This window comes from Rutidosis leptorrhynchoides, chromosome 11 (genome assembly GCF_046630445.1).
Source record: "Rutidosis leptorrhynchoides isolate AG116_Rl617_1_P2 chromosome 11, CSIRO_AGI_Rlap_v1, whole genome shotgun sequence".
Classification (NCBI taxonomy): Eukaryota; Viridiplantae; Streptophyta; class Magnoliopsida; order Asterales; family Asteraceae; genus Rutidosis; species Rutidosis leptorrhynchoides.
The window spans coordinates 30,024,903-30,040,000 of NC_092343.1; positions in this window are offsets into that span (position 1 = coordinate 30,024,903).

The window sequence follows — 15,098 nt, forward strand, 5'->3', positions numbered from 1 at the left end:
GGAATCACTATCTAAAACAGTCTTGAATTCATAATCATATATCGAGTTCATGTTTTTGAAGAAATTGCTATTGATGCATGAAAATTATTTGATTCCTTTCTATTAATCAATACATCCCACATTTGAACGATTCTGTTTCAAGTGTGAATTCTAAAACAAACACGATTTAGCTATTATAATGATGGATGGTTCCTGGTCGACTGATTTAGATGAAGAAGAAGGGGAAATAGAATGGAATGAGTTAAATAGTGTAACATCCCGCCTTTTTTCGTTTACTTTTCCGTTTAATTATTTAAAGTCCGTTATGTAATTATAACATCTCCCATTGATACGTGTTTTAAATTATCTTGTTTAGGTAATTCACGCACCCGAATGAAACTAGAGGGACCAAGCTTGCCAAAGTGCCAAACTTTTGACTAGGTCAAAGGGTCAACACCCTTTCTCATCCATTCATTTTATCCATTTTACTTTTCCTTTTCATTTAATACTTTCAAATATTCTCTCAAACTCCATCTCAAAGAATCATCATCTAAATTCGTTCAAGCAAGCTTCAATCAAAACAAATTACATATTTGGAATCCTTGCAACTTCATCTTCGATTCCATACCGATTTCATTATATTTGGGTAACTTTCTAAAATTACTAGATTTTGTGTTCTTGATGTTTTTAAGTTATAAAGTTGTTAATTAGTGTCTATGGCTCAAGTCTAACATGAATATATGATTTATATGTTCGATTTTGTTATTTGAAGTAACTAGCATGAACATAAACTTTGGTGTGTTTGATTTGGTGATTTTGTTGTTTGAATGATGTTAAAATGTTATAAATGCATGTATTAAATGTGTTCCTAACATCAATAGCTTCAATTTGATGTGTAGGTTGTTTTAGAAAACTTCATAAACATGATTAGTGATTTTGATGTTGTTGGTTAGGGTTTGATAGAATTGAATGTGAACATTTAATGCTTTGAATGACATGAAATGTTATTTGTAAGTGTTAGGTTGTATTGTATGCTTGATCACCTTCGAAACGGCATATCATTCATGTAAATCGGTTGCCGAATCATCGAATTTCATTTATGAACTTGAATGCATTTAATGAGGAGTTTTGAATGTGATTTTGGTTGTTGTAAAAGTAAATGTGATTGATGAAATGTGTTTAGTTGTTTTCCTTGTCAAAATACCTTTCCGATGATATAAGATACATGCTTTGGTTGTTTGCGGGTCATAAATGGTGATTGTTTGAAGTTAGGTTCGTGCATAAAACTTAAAAACTGCCAGAATTCTCTGCACAGGTAATGGCGCGGCGCGCCATATACCCGCGCGGCGCGCCAAAGTGGGCTGTCCAACTTTGTCAATTTTCGAAAAATGTTTGCTATGCTACACACCTCCGATTCACATGTAACTTGTTCTAACATGCTCACATATGATTAAAAACCTCAGAAAAATAGTTCGGGACCCGACCCGAACGTGTTGACTTTTTCATTGACTTTGACCGACCAAAGTTTGACTTTTTGTCAAACTTAACCAAATGATTATGCAATCTTTCTAACTTGTTTCTATATTTGTATCTTGCATGAAACTTGACAATTTGATTCACATGCTACATAATCGAGTCGTATTCAGCCATAGGACTAATTGGACATCTTTGACCAATCGTGACTATCGTTATTGATACAACCTATTTGTTTAGGTCAAGACTAGCATTGTTCTTTGCACACATTACTTGTCGAAGTACTTATTTGCTCTTGCACTCAAGGTGAGATCATAGTCCCACTTTTTACTCTTTTGAATTTACTTTTGGGATGAGAAAACATAAACGCTTCTTTTAACTAAGTGAACACAAGTACATGAAAACAAACATTCTACATACGAGTTTAGAACGAAAATCCTCAATTCGATTATCATTAGTTACACTTGACGGTGTAAGCGAGAACTTATGTTATATGGCCATATGGGTTTGACAAACCCTCATTCGGACGGTTCGCTACCGTTATTCGGATGAAATATATTTTCGGGAAATGGTGTATGTTCTAACACTATTGTGATGGGGTACTAATGAAGGATATGTTAAGCTTTGATAATTGGGTGCTCGTGAATATTAACTTTTAGAATGTATTACTATTTTATCAATGATGCAAATCTTGTGGTTCGACTTACTTTTACTCACTGACTTACTTAAACCTATGATTTCACCAACGTTTTCGTTGACAGATTTCTATGTTTTTCTCAGGTCCTTGATCTTTAGGTGATACATGCTTCCGCACATTCTTTTTGATACTTGCTTTGGATGTCGAGTATACTTGCATATTGTGGAGCATCTTTTGACTACTTTAAACTGTGTCGCACGTGTTTCATTTGTACTTTAAATATCGTTATGTACTAGTTATGGAAACTACTTTTGTAAACTTTGTAACATCCGCACTATGAAATGAATGCGACATATTTTCGGTCAAACTTTGTCTTAAAGACTTATGACCATGTATTGGGACCTACGTAGTCGGCGCCGTCAAACATGATTTGGTCGGGTCGCTACAGATGGTATCAGAGCATTGGTTGTAGGGATTTAGAGTTCATTGGTGTCAACCCCGAGTCATAGGGTACATTGGTGAATCTAGACTACAACTGGCATATAGACTTGATGTAGGAATTACTTGACTACTTGTGCATTTATACTCGAACTCTCCTACTCATACCTATTCTTATTCTACCTTAATCTTACGTTGTTTAATTTGTTTGACACGCCACCTTGACTATATGAAGAAATGTAGAATGCACATATGAATTAGGGTAATATAATTTCCGGGATTATATTACGGTGACTCATATGAACGTCCCGACATTATGACATAAATAATTTAAGGCGAGTCAAGGATAATTTTCTCTCTATCTTTATTCCATATCACGGTTAGTATTATTTAGAGTACTAACCAACGGTATTCTTTTGTTTTGAAGGAACAATGCCTCCTCGTCGCGTGCCACGCCATGAGACTCCCGAACAAGCACTACAACGAATGGTGGATACCGCCGTAGAGGCGGCCATGGTCGGTCACTCCTCCAACAACAACAATAACAACAACCACAACAACAACCAAGGGGCCGGTAACTCTAGCGAAGGGTGCTCCTACAAAGCTTTTATGGGGTGAAAACCTCACACTTATGATGGAACCGGGGGACCGGTTACTCTCACTCGATGGTTCGAACAAACGGAGGCCGTCTTTAGCATAAGCGGTTGTCGGGACCAAGACAAGGTCAAATACTCCACTCACACTCTCGTCGGTATCGCTCTTACATGGTGGAACACCTATGTACAATCGGTGGGTACCAATGAAGCTCATGCCCTCTCTTGGGCCGATTTAAGGTAAAAGATGATTGTTGAATATTTCTCTCGCGAAGAAACCCGAAAGCTCGAACAAGAGCTAAGGACTTTGAAGGCGGTCGGAAACGATCTCAAGGCCTATAACCAACGCTTCGCCGAACTATCCTTGATGTGTCCTAATCTCGTGAACCCCGAATCTCAAAGGGTTGAACTCTATATGGATGGTCTTCCAAAGAGCATCAAACAAGGTATGATGTCCTCCAAACCCGCTAATCACCAAGCCGCTTTGAACATGGCCAGCCAATTGATTAAAACGGTTGATGAAATTGTAGTGCCGGCTCCTAAGGCCGAGGACAAATCGGGTGGCAACAAAAGGAAATGGGAAACCACTCCATCAAGCAACTACAACAACAACACCTTCACCAAAAAGCCTTTCACCAACGACGGCAAGAAAGGTTATGCCGGAACTCAACCTTTTTGCAACAAATGTCACAAGCACCACTCGGGTGAATGCGGCAAGCTAATTTGCCACAGGTGCCAAGGAGTTGGTCATAAGGCCAACAATTGAACAAGTGTTGCCCCCGTCGCTCGAAAGGGGCCCAATCCTGCAAAAACGGTCACTTGTTATGAATGTGGCCAAACGGGCCATTATAGAAACGCATGCCCGAAGAAGAAAGATAATCCCAATACGCGCGGCCGAGCTTTCAACATCAACACCGAGGAAGCCTGAGATGACAATGAATTAGTCACGGGTACGTTTCTTCTCAACAACACTTATGTTACTTGCTTATTCGATTCGGGTGCCGATAAATGTTTTGTGTCCAAGACTTTGGCTCCTACTCTTTGCACTCCACCACACCCCTTAGATACTACTTATGTAGTGACCCGAACTTTTCCATGTTTATATATATTAATTGAGATTGATATTTACATGATTAAATGTTTCCAACATGTTAAGCAATCAAACTTGTTAAGACTTGATTAATTGAAATAGGTTTCATATAGACAATTGACCACCCAAGTTGACCGGTGATTCACGAACGTTAAAACTTGTAAAAACTATATGATGACATATATATGGTTATATATATAGTTAACATGATATTATGATAAGTAAACATATCATTAAGTATATTAACAATGAACTACATATGTAAAAACAAGACTACTAACTTAATGATTTTGAAACGAGACATATATGTAACGATTATCGTTGTAACGACATTTAATGTATATATATCATATTAAGAGATATTCGTACATCATAATATCATGATAATATAATAATTTAAAATCTCTTTTGATATTATAAACATTGGGTTAACAACATTTAACAAGATCGTTAACCTAAAGGTTTCAAAACAACATTTAATATGTATTCATACACTTTTGAAAGACTTCAAGACACTTATCAAAATACTTCTACTTAACAAAAATGCTTACAATTACATCCTCGTTCAGTTTCATCAACAATTCTACTCGTATGCACCCGTATTCGTACTCGTACAATACACAGCTTTTAGATGTATGTACTATTGGTATATACACTCCAATGATCAGCTCTTAGCAGCCCATGTGAGTCACCTAACATATGTGGGAACCATCATTTGGCAACTAGCATGAAATATCTCATAAAATTACAAAAATATGAGTAATCATTCATGACTTATTTACATGAAAACAAAATTACATATCCTTTATATCTAATCCATACACCAACGACCAAAAACACCTACAAACACTTTAATTCTTCAATTTTCTTCATCTAATTGATCTCTCTCAAGTTCTATCTTCAAGTTCTAAGTGTTCTTCATAAATTCCAAAAGTTCTAGTTTCATAAAATCAAGAATACTTTCAAGTTTGCTAGCTCACTTCCAATCTTGTAAGGTGATCATCCAACCTCAAGAAATCTTTGTTTCTTACAGTAGGTTATTATTCTAATACAAGGTAATAATCATATTCAAACTTTGGTTCAATTTCTATAACTATAACAATCTTATTTCAAGTGATGATCTTACTTGAACTTGTTTTCGTGTCATGATTCTGCTTCAAGAACTTCGAGCCATCCAAGGATCCGTTGAAGCTAGATCCATTTTTCTCTTTTCCAGTAGGTTTATCCAAGGAACTTAAGGTAGTAATGATGTTCATACAATCATTCGATTCATACATATAAAGCTATCTTATTCGAAGGTTTAAACTTGTAATCACTAGAACATAGTTTAGTTAATTCTAAACTTGTTCGCAAACAAAAGTTAATCCTTCTAACTTGACTTTTAAAATCAACTAAACACATGTTCTATATCTATATGATATGCTAACTTAATGATTTAAAACCTGAAAACACGAAAAACACCGTAAAACCGGATTTACGCCGTCGTAGTAACACCGCGGGCTGTTTTGGGTTAGTTAATTAAAAACTATGATAAAATTTGATTTAAAAGTTGTTATTCTGAGAAAATGATTTTTATTATGAACATGAAACTATATCCAAAAATTATGGTTAAACTCAAAGTGGAAGTATGTTTTCTAAAATGGTCATCCAGACGTCGTTCTTTCGACTGAAATAACTACCTTTACAAAAACGACTTGTAACTTATTTTTCCGACTATAAACCTATACTTTTTCTGTTTAGATTCATAAAATAGAGTTAAATATGAAACCATAGCAATTTTATTCACTCAAAACGGATTTAAAATGAAGAAGTTATGGGTAAAACAAGATTGGATAATTTTTCTCATTTTAGCTACGTGAAAATTGGTAACAAATCTATTCCAACCATAACTTAATCAACTTGTATTGTATATTATGTAATCTTGAGATACCATAGACACGTATACAATGTTTCTACCTATCATGTCGACACATCTATATATATTTCAGAACAACCATAGACACTCTATATGTGAATGTAGGAGTTAGCTATACAGGGTTGAAGTTGATTCCAAAATATATATAGTTTGAGTTGTGATCAATACTGAGATACGTATACACTGGGTCGTGGATTGATTCAAGATAATATTTATCGATTTATTTATGTACATCTAACTGTGGACAACTAGTTGTAGGTTACTAACGAGGACAGCTGACTTAATAAACTTAAAACATCAAAATATATTAAAAGTGTTGTAAATATATTTTGAACATACTTTGATATATATGTATATATTGTTATAGGTTCATGAATCAACCAGTGGCCAAGTCTTACTTACCGACGAAGTAAAAATCTGTGAAAGTGAGTTATAGTCCCACTTTTAAAATCTAATATTTTTGGGATGAGAATACATGCAGGTTTTATAAATGATTTACAAAATAGACACAAGTACGTGAAACTACATTCTATGGTTGAATTATCGAAATCGAATATGCCCCTTTTTATTAAGTCTGGTAATCTAAGAATTAGGGAACAGACACCCTAATTGACGCGAATCCTAAAGATAGATCTATTGGGCCTAACAAACCCCATCCAAAGTACCGGATGCTTTAGTACTTCGAAATTTATATCATATCCGAAGGGTGTCCCGGAATGATGGGGATATTCTTATATATGCATCTTGTTAATGTCGATTACCAGGTGTTCACCATATGAATAATTTTTATCTCTATGTATGGGATGTATATTGAAATATGAAATCTTGTGGTCTATTGTTACGATTTGATATATATAGGTTAAACCTATAACTCACCAACATTTTTGTTGACGTTTTAAGCATGTTTATTCTCAGGTGATTATTAAGAGCTTCCGCTGTCGCATACTTAAATAAGGACGAGATTTGGAGTCCATGCTTGTAAGATATTGTGTAAAAACTGCATTCAAGAAACTTATTTTGTTGTAACATATTTGTATTGTAAACCATTATGTAATGGTCGTGTGTAAACAGGATATTTTAGATTATCATTATTTGATAATCTACGTAAAGCTTTTTAAACCTTTATTGATGAAATAAAGGTTATGGTTTGTTTTAAAATGAATGCAGTCTTTGAAAAACGTCTCATATAGAGGTCAAAACCTCGCAACGAAATCAATTAATATGGAACATTTTTAATCAATAAGAACGGGACATTTCAACTTATTCCATCGAAGTGGCCGACGGAAAACTATTAAGTGCTGACACATATTACCGGGGGTGTACGTTGAATATTTTGGGTAATGAATTTGAAATTGACTTGATACCCATGGAACTAGGAAGCTTCGATGTAATAATCGGTATGAATTGGTTAGCCAAAACGAAATCTCACATCCTTTGTGATCTTAACGCAACCCGAATTCCTATCGAGAATGGTGAACCTTTGATCGTCTATGGCGATAAAAGTTGCACCGGACTCAACCTCGTTTCATGCATTAAAGTTAGAAAACTACTCCGTAAGGGTTGTTTTGCGATCCTTGCTCACGTTAAGAAAGTCGAGTCCGATAAGAAGCATATCGATGATGTGCCAATTGTTAGTGACTTTTCCGATGTATTTCCCGACGAATTGCCTGGTCTTCCACCTCATCGACCTGTTGAATTCCAAATCGATCTTATTCCGGGAGCCGCACCCGTAGCACGTGCACCATATAGACTCGCTCCATCCGAAATGCAAGAATTGCAAAGTCAAATCCAAGAACTACTTGATCGTGGTTTTATCCAACCTAGCCATTCACCTTGGGGCGCTCCGATTTTGTTTGTTAAAAAGAAAGACGGATCCCTACGAATGTGCATCGATTATCGTAAACTAAACAAATTGACGGTTACGAACTGATATCCTCTTCCTCTCATCGATGACCTCTTTGATCAACTACAAGGGTCTTGTGTATATTCGAAAATCGATCTCCGCTCGGGTTATCATCAATTAAGGGTTAAGGGGGAAGATGTCTCCAAAACCGCTTTCCGAACTCGTTATGGTAGTTATGAATTCCTTGTCATGCCATTTGGTCTCACTAACGCACCGGCGGTGTTCATGGATCTTATGAACCGCGTGTGCAAACCGTATCTTGACAAATTTGTTATCGTGTTCATCGATGATATTTTGGTTTATTCTAAAAGCGAAGAAGAACACGAACAACATCTCCGACTTGTGCTTGAACTCTTGAGACAAGAACGACTCAATGCCAAATTCTCCAAGTGTGAATTTTGGTTGAAGGAAGTTCAATTTCTTGGTCATGTTGTAAGTGATCAAGGTATTAAAGTCGATCCATCAAAAATCGAAGCCATTAGTAAATGGGAGACTCCTACTACTTCTACTCACATTCGTCAATTTTTGGGTCTCGCCGGATACTACCGTAGATTCATCAAGGATTTCTCTTTGGTTGCTCGTCCTCTAACCGCGTTAACTCATAAGGGAAGAAAATTCGTTTGGGCAACCGAACAAGAATCCGCATTTCAAATCTTGAAAACGAAGCTAACCACCACTCCTATCTTGTCACTTCCCGAAGGCAACGATGATTTTGTTGTGTATTGTGACGCCTCGAAACATGGTTTTGGGTGTGTGTTGATGCAATGAACGAAAGTCATTTATTATGCTTCTCGACAACTCAAAATTCATGAACGAAACTATACGACACATGATCTCGAACTCGGAGCCGTTGTCTTTGCACTTAAAATGTGGAGACACTATCTTTATGGAACCAAGAGTACTATCTTTACCGATCACAAAAGTCTCCAACACATCTTCGATCAAAAGCAACTAAACATGAGACAACGAAGGTGGATTGAAACCTTAAACGATTACGATTGCGAGCTTCGTTACCATCCCGGAAAGGCAAATGTAGTAGCCGATACCTTAAGTCGAAAAGAAAGAACGGTGCCTCTTCGTGTCCGAGCCTTAAACATCACCATCCACACCAACCTTAATAGCCAAATTCGGGTAGCCCAGGATGAGGCTCTCAAGGATGAAAATGTTTCACACGAGCTCTTGAACATTCTCGTCTCTCGATTCGAAGTTAGGGAGACCGGACTTCGATATTTCGCCGGAAGGATTTGGGTGCCTAAATATGGGGACCTACGAAGTCTTATTTTAGATGAAGCCCATAAGTCACGATACTCAATTCACCCCGGTGCCAATAAGATGTACCACGACCTTAAACAACAATATTGGTGGCCGAACATCAAAAGGGATGTAGCTACTTATGTTTCCAAGTGTTTGACATGTTCCAAAGTCAAAGCCGAACACCAAAGACCGTCCGGACTACTTCAACATCCTGAGATCCTGCAATGGAAGTGGGAAAGGATAACGATGGATTTTATCACCAAACTACCAAAAACGACGGGCGGTTATGATACTATTTGGGTTATTGTTGACCGTCTCACCAAATCCGCACACTTCCTTGCTATGAAAGAAACGGACAAAATGGAGAAACTTGCACAACTTTACATCAAGGAGATCGTAGCCCGACACGGTGTACCTTTATCGATTATCTCCGACCGAGATGGCCGTTTTGTTTCTAGATTTTGGCGTACCTTGCAAGAAGCGTTGGGAACGCGTTTAGACATAAGCACCGCATATCATCCTCAAACCGATGGACAAAGTGAACGCACAATTCAAACCTTGGAGGACATGGTACGAGCTTGCGTGGTTGATTTTGGAAAAGCTTGTGACAAGCACTTACCTCTCGCCGAGTTCTCTTACAACAATAGCTATCACGCGAGTATTAAAGCCTCACCTTTTGAAGCGCTATATGGCCGAAAATGTCGTTCACCTCTTTGTTGGGCCGAGGTAGGTGACGTGCAAATCACCGGGCCCGAATTCATTCACGAAACCACCGAGAAGATCGTACAAATCCGAGATAGGCTTCGGACGGCCTGGAGTCGTCAAAAGTGCTACACCGACAAAAGACACAACGACCTCGAATTTCAAGTCGGTGACTGAGTAATGTTAAAAGTCGCACCTTGGAAAGGTGTAATCCGTTTTGGGAAATGCGGGAAGCTAAACCCGCGGTATATTGGTCCTTTCGAAATCTTGGAGCGTATTGGAACCGTTGCTTATCGTTTAGATATTCCGCCTCAATTGAACTCCGTTCATCCTACCTTCCATGTATCTAACTTGAAAAAGTGTCTTGCCGAACCCGATATCGTCATCCCTCTCGAGGAACTTACTATTGATGACAAACTTCATTTTGTGGAGGAACCGGTTGAAATTGTGGACACCTCCGTCAAGACATTGAAACAAAGCCGAATTCCGATTGTTAAAGTCCGTTGGAACGCCAAAAGGGGACCCGAGTTTACTTGGGAAAGGCAAGATCAAATGCAAAAGAAATACCCTCACTTGTTCCCGGTTCCGGAAACGCAAGATCCCGAGAAAGAAACAACGATTACTACGCCTGCTTAAATTTCGGGACGAAATTTCTTTTGAGGAGTAGGTAATGTAACATCCCGCCTTTTTCCGTTTACTTTTCTGTTTAATTATTTAAAGTCCGTTATGTAATTATAACATCTCCCGTTGATACGCGTTTTAAATTATCTCGTTTAGGTAATTCACGCACCCGAATGAAACTAGAGGGACCAAGCTTGCCAAAGTGCCAAACCTTTGACTAGGTCAAAGGGTCAACACCCTTTCTCATCCATTCATTTTATCCATTTTATTTTTCCTTTTCATTTAATACTTTCAAGTATTCTCTCAAACTCCATCTCAAAGAATCATCATCTAAATTCGTTCAAGCAAGCTTCAATCAAAACAAATTACATATTTGGAATTCTTGCAACTTCCTCTTCGATTCCATACCGATTTCATTACATTTGGGTAATTTTCTAAAATCACTAGATTTTGTGTTCTTGATGTTTTTAAGTTATAAAGTTGTTAATTAATGTCTATGGCTCAAGTCTAACATGAATATATGATTTATATGTTCGATTTTGTTATTAGAAGTAACTAGCATGAACATAAACTTTGGTGTGTTTGATTTGGTGATTTGGTTGTTTGAATGATGTTAAAATGTTACAAATGCATGTATTAAATGTGTTCCTAACATCAATAGCTTCAATTTGATGTGTAGGTTGTTTTAGAAAACTTCATAAACATGATTATAGATTTTGATGTTGTTGGTTAGGGTTTGATAGAATTGAATGTGAACATTTAATGCTTTGAATGACATGAAATGTTATTTGTAAGTGTTAGGTTGTATTGTATGCTTGATCACCTTCGAAACGGCATATCATTCATGTAAATCGGTTGCCGAATCATCGAATTTCATTTATGAACTTGAATGCATTTAATGAGGAGTTTTGAATGTGATTTTGGTTGTTGTAAAAGTAAATGTGATTGATGAAATGTGTTTAGTGGTTTTCCTTGTCAAAATACCTTTCCGATGATATAAGATACATGCTTTGGTTGTTTGTGGGTCATAAATGGTGATTGTTTGAAGTTAGGTTCGTGCATAAAACTTAAAAACTGCCAGAATTCTCTGCACAGGTAACGGCGCGGCGCGCCATATACCCGCGCGGCGCGCCAAAGTGGGCTGTCCAACTTTGTCAATTTTCGAAAAATGTTTGCTATGCTACGCACCTCCGATTCACATGTAACTTGTTCTAACATGCTCACATATGATTAAAAACCTCAGAAAAATAGTTCGGGACCCGACCCGAACATGTTGACTTTTTCGTTGACTGTGACCGACCAAAGTTTGACTTTTTGTCAAACTTAACCAAATGATTATGTAATCTTTCTAACTTGTTTCTATACTTGTATCTTGCATGAAACTTGACAATTTGATTCACATGCTACATAATCGAGTCGTATTCAGCCATAGGACTAATTGGACATCTTTGACCAATCGTGACTATCGTTATTGATACAACCTATTTGTTTAGGTCAAGACTAGCATTGTTCTTTGCACACGTTACTTGTCGAAGTACTTATTTGCTCTTGCGCTCAAGGTGAGATCATAGTCCCACTTTTTACTCTTTTGAACTTACTTTTGGGATGAGAAAACATAAACTCTTCTTTTAACTAAGTGAACACAAGTACATGAAAACAAACATTCTACATACGAGTTTAGAACGAAAATCCTCAATTCGATTATCATTAGTTACACTTGACGGTGTAAGTGAGAACTTATGTTATATGGCCATATGGGTTTGACAAACCCTCATTCGGACGGTTCGCTACCGTTATTCAGATGAAATATATTTTCGGGAAACGGTGTATGTTCTAACACTATTGTGATGGGGTACTAATGAAGGAAACGTTAAGCTTTGATAATTGGGTGCTCGTGAATATTAACTTTTAGAATGTATTACTATTTTATCAATGATGCAAATCTTGTGGTTCGACTTACTTTTACTCACTGACTTACTTAAATCTATGATTTCACCAACGTTTTCGTTGACAGATTTCTATGTTTTTCTCAGGTCCTTGATCTTTAGGTGATACATGCTTCCGCACATTCTTTTTGATACTTGCTTTGGATGTCGAGTATACTTGCATATTGTGGAGCGTCTTTTGACTACTTTAAACTGTGTCGCACGTGTTTCATTTGTACTTTAAACATCGTTATGTACTAGTTATGGAAACTACTTTTGTAAACTTTGTAACATCCGCACTATGAAATGAATGCGACATATTTTCGGTCAAACTTTGTCTTAAAGACTTATGACCATGTATTGGGACCTACGTAGTCGGCGCCATCAAACATGATTTGGTCGGGCCGCTACAAATAGATATAAGGTTTCTATTATTACTAGAAAAACAAGCATAGCAGAACGGTTTAAGGGGTATGCAAGTGAGCGGGTGGTCACGAATTCGAGTCCGGTCCGGTGCAATTCTTTTTAGGAAAACTCCTAAGGGTATATACACTCTTATCTTTTAATTCTATTATTATTATTTTTATTATTATCATTGTTGTTATTATTATTATTATTAGTACTTATTTTTATTATTATCATTATAAGCATTAATAACATAATTATTAAGATTATTATCATAGTTAATATTGTTAGAATAAACATTACTAATATTATTATTATTACTAGTAATAGTATTATCATTAATATTACTATTATCATCAAATTTAAAAATCATTATTTTCATTATTATCAACATTATTATTATAAGTATTATTATGAATATTATCATTATTAATATTAGAATGACTAAAATATTAGTATTATTATTATTATTAATATCACTATTATCATTGTAGAAAAATTATTATAGTATTATAGTATTATTATTATTATTATCAGTATTAGTATTATTATTACCATTATTACTAAAAGTAACATTATTTTTAAATCTGTCATTTTGTTAAAACTAGAAATGTCATTAAAAGTAACATCTTTAGTAACGTTATTATTATTATTATTATTATTATTATTATTATTATTATTATTATTATTATTATTATTATTGTTGTTGTTGTTGTTGTTGTTGTTATTATTATTATTATTATTATTATTATTATTATTATTATTATTATTATTATCATAAGTAATAATATCGATATTATAATAAGTGTTATTATTATTAAAATCATTAATTATAACTATCAGTAACAGTAAAATTAATAATTTTACAACTATTATTATTAATATCATTATGGTTATCACTAATAGAATTATTAATATTACTATTTTTATCAGTAATATTAAGTATTATCAATATTATCATTTTTACCACTACAAATATTATTTTAGTATTATTATAATTATTAAATTCAACAAACAAATGATAATCATATAAAAGTATATTTAACTTAACTATATTAATATATCTATATATAAACTGAAAATATATAAAATGAAATTTATTAATCTACTATATAAATAAATTACATCACTAATAATAATATATTTGTTCGATCACAATTATGTGTATTAATATATATATGAATGTTATAGGTTCGTGAATCCGAGACCAACCCTGCATTGTTCAGTTGTTCAATGTCGTCATATGTATTTTTACTACAAAATACAGTATAGTGAGTTTCATTTGCTCCCTTTTTAAATGCTTTTGCAATATATATTTTTGGGACTGAGAATACATGCGCTGCTTTTATAAATCTTTTACGAAATAGACACAAGTAATCGAAAACTACATTATATGGTTCGATTATTAAACCGAATATCGCCCCTTCAAGTCTGGTAACCTAAGAATTAGGGAAATTGCCCCTAATTGACGCGAATCCTAAAGGTAGATCTATCGGGCCCAACGAGCCCCATCCAGGGTATGGATGCTTTAGTACTTCGAGGTATTATTTAGTATATTAGCTGCGCGTTGTATACTGGGGGATATTCTATATGCATCTTGTTAAGGTCGGTTACCAGGTGTTCAATCCATATGAATGATTTTTATCTCTATGCAGTTTGCGAAATGCCTGATATGAGATGTATGTTTATGGAAAAATAAAATCTTGTGGTCTATTAAAATGATGGAAATGAATGTTTATGATAAACTAATGAACTCACCAACATTTTGGTTGACACTTTAAAGCATGTTTATTCTCAGGTATGAAAGAAATCTTCCGCTGTGCATTTGCTCATATTAGAGATATTACTTGGAGTCATTCATGACACATTTCAAAAGACGTTACATTCTAGTCGTCGAGTTCTTCAAGATTATTATTAAGTCAATTATAGTTGGATATATTATGAAATGGTATGCATGTCGTCAACTTTCGATGTAATGAAAGTTTGTCTTTTAAAAACGAATGCAATGTTTGTAAAATGTATCATATAGAGGTCAAGTACCTCGCGATGTAACCAAATGTAATGTATTCGCCCGGATGGATTAGGACGGGTCGTTTCAGGAAGACCCCGAAGATAAGATACATCTTCAAAATCTAAAGAAGTATGTTCGTAGCCAAATGAATG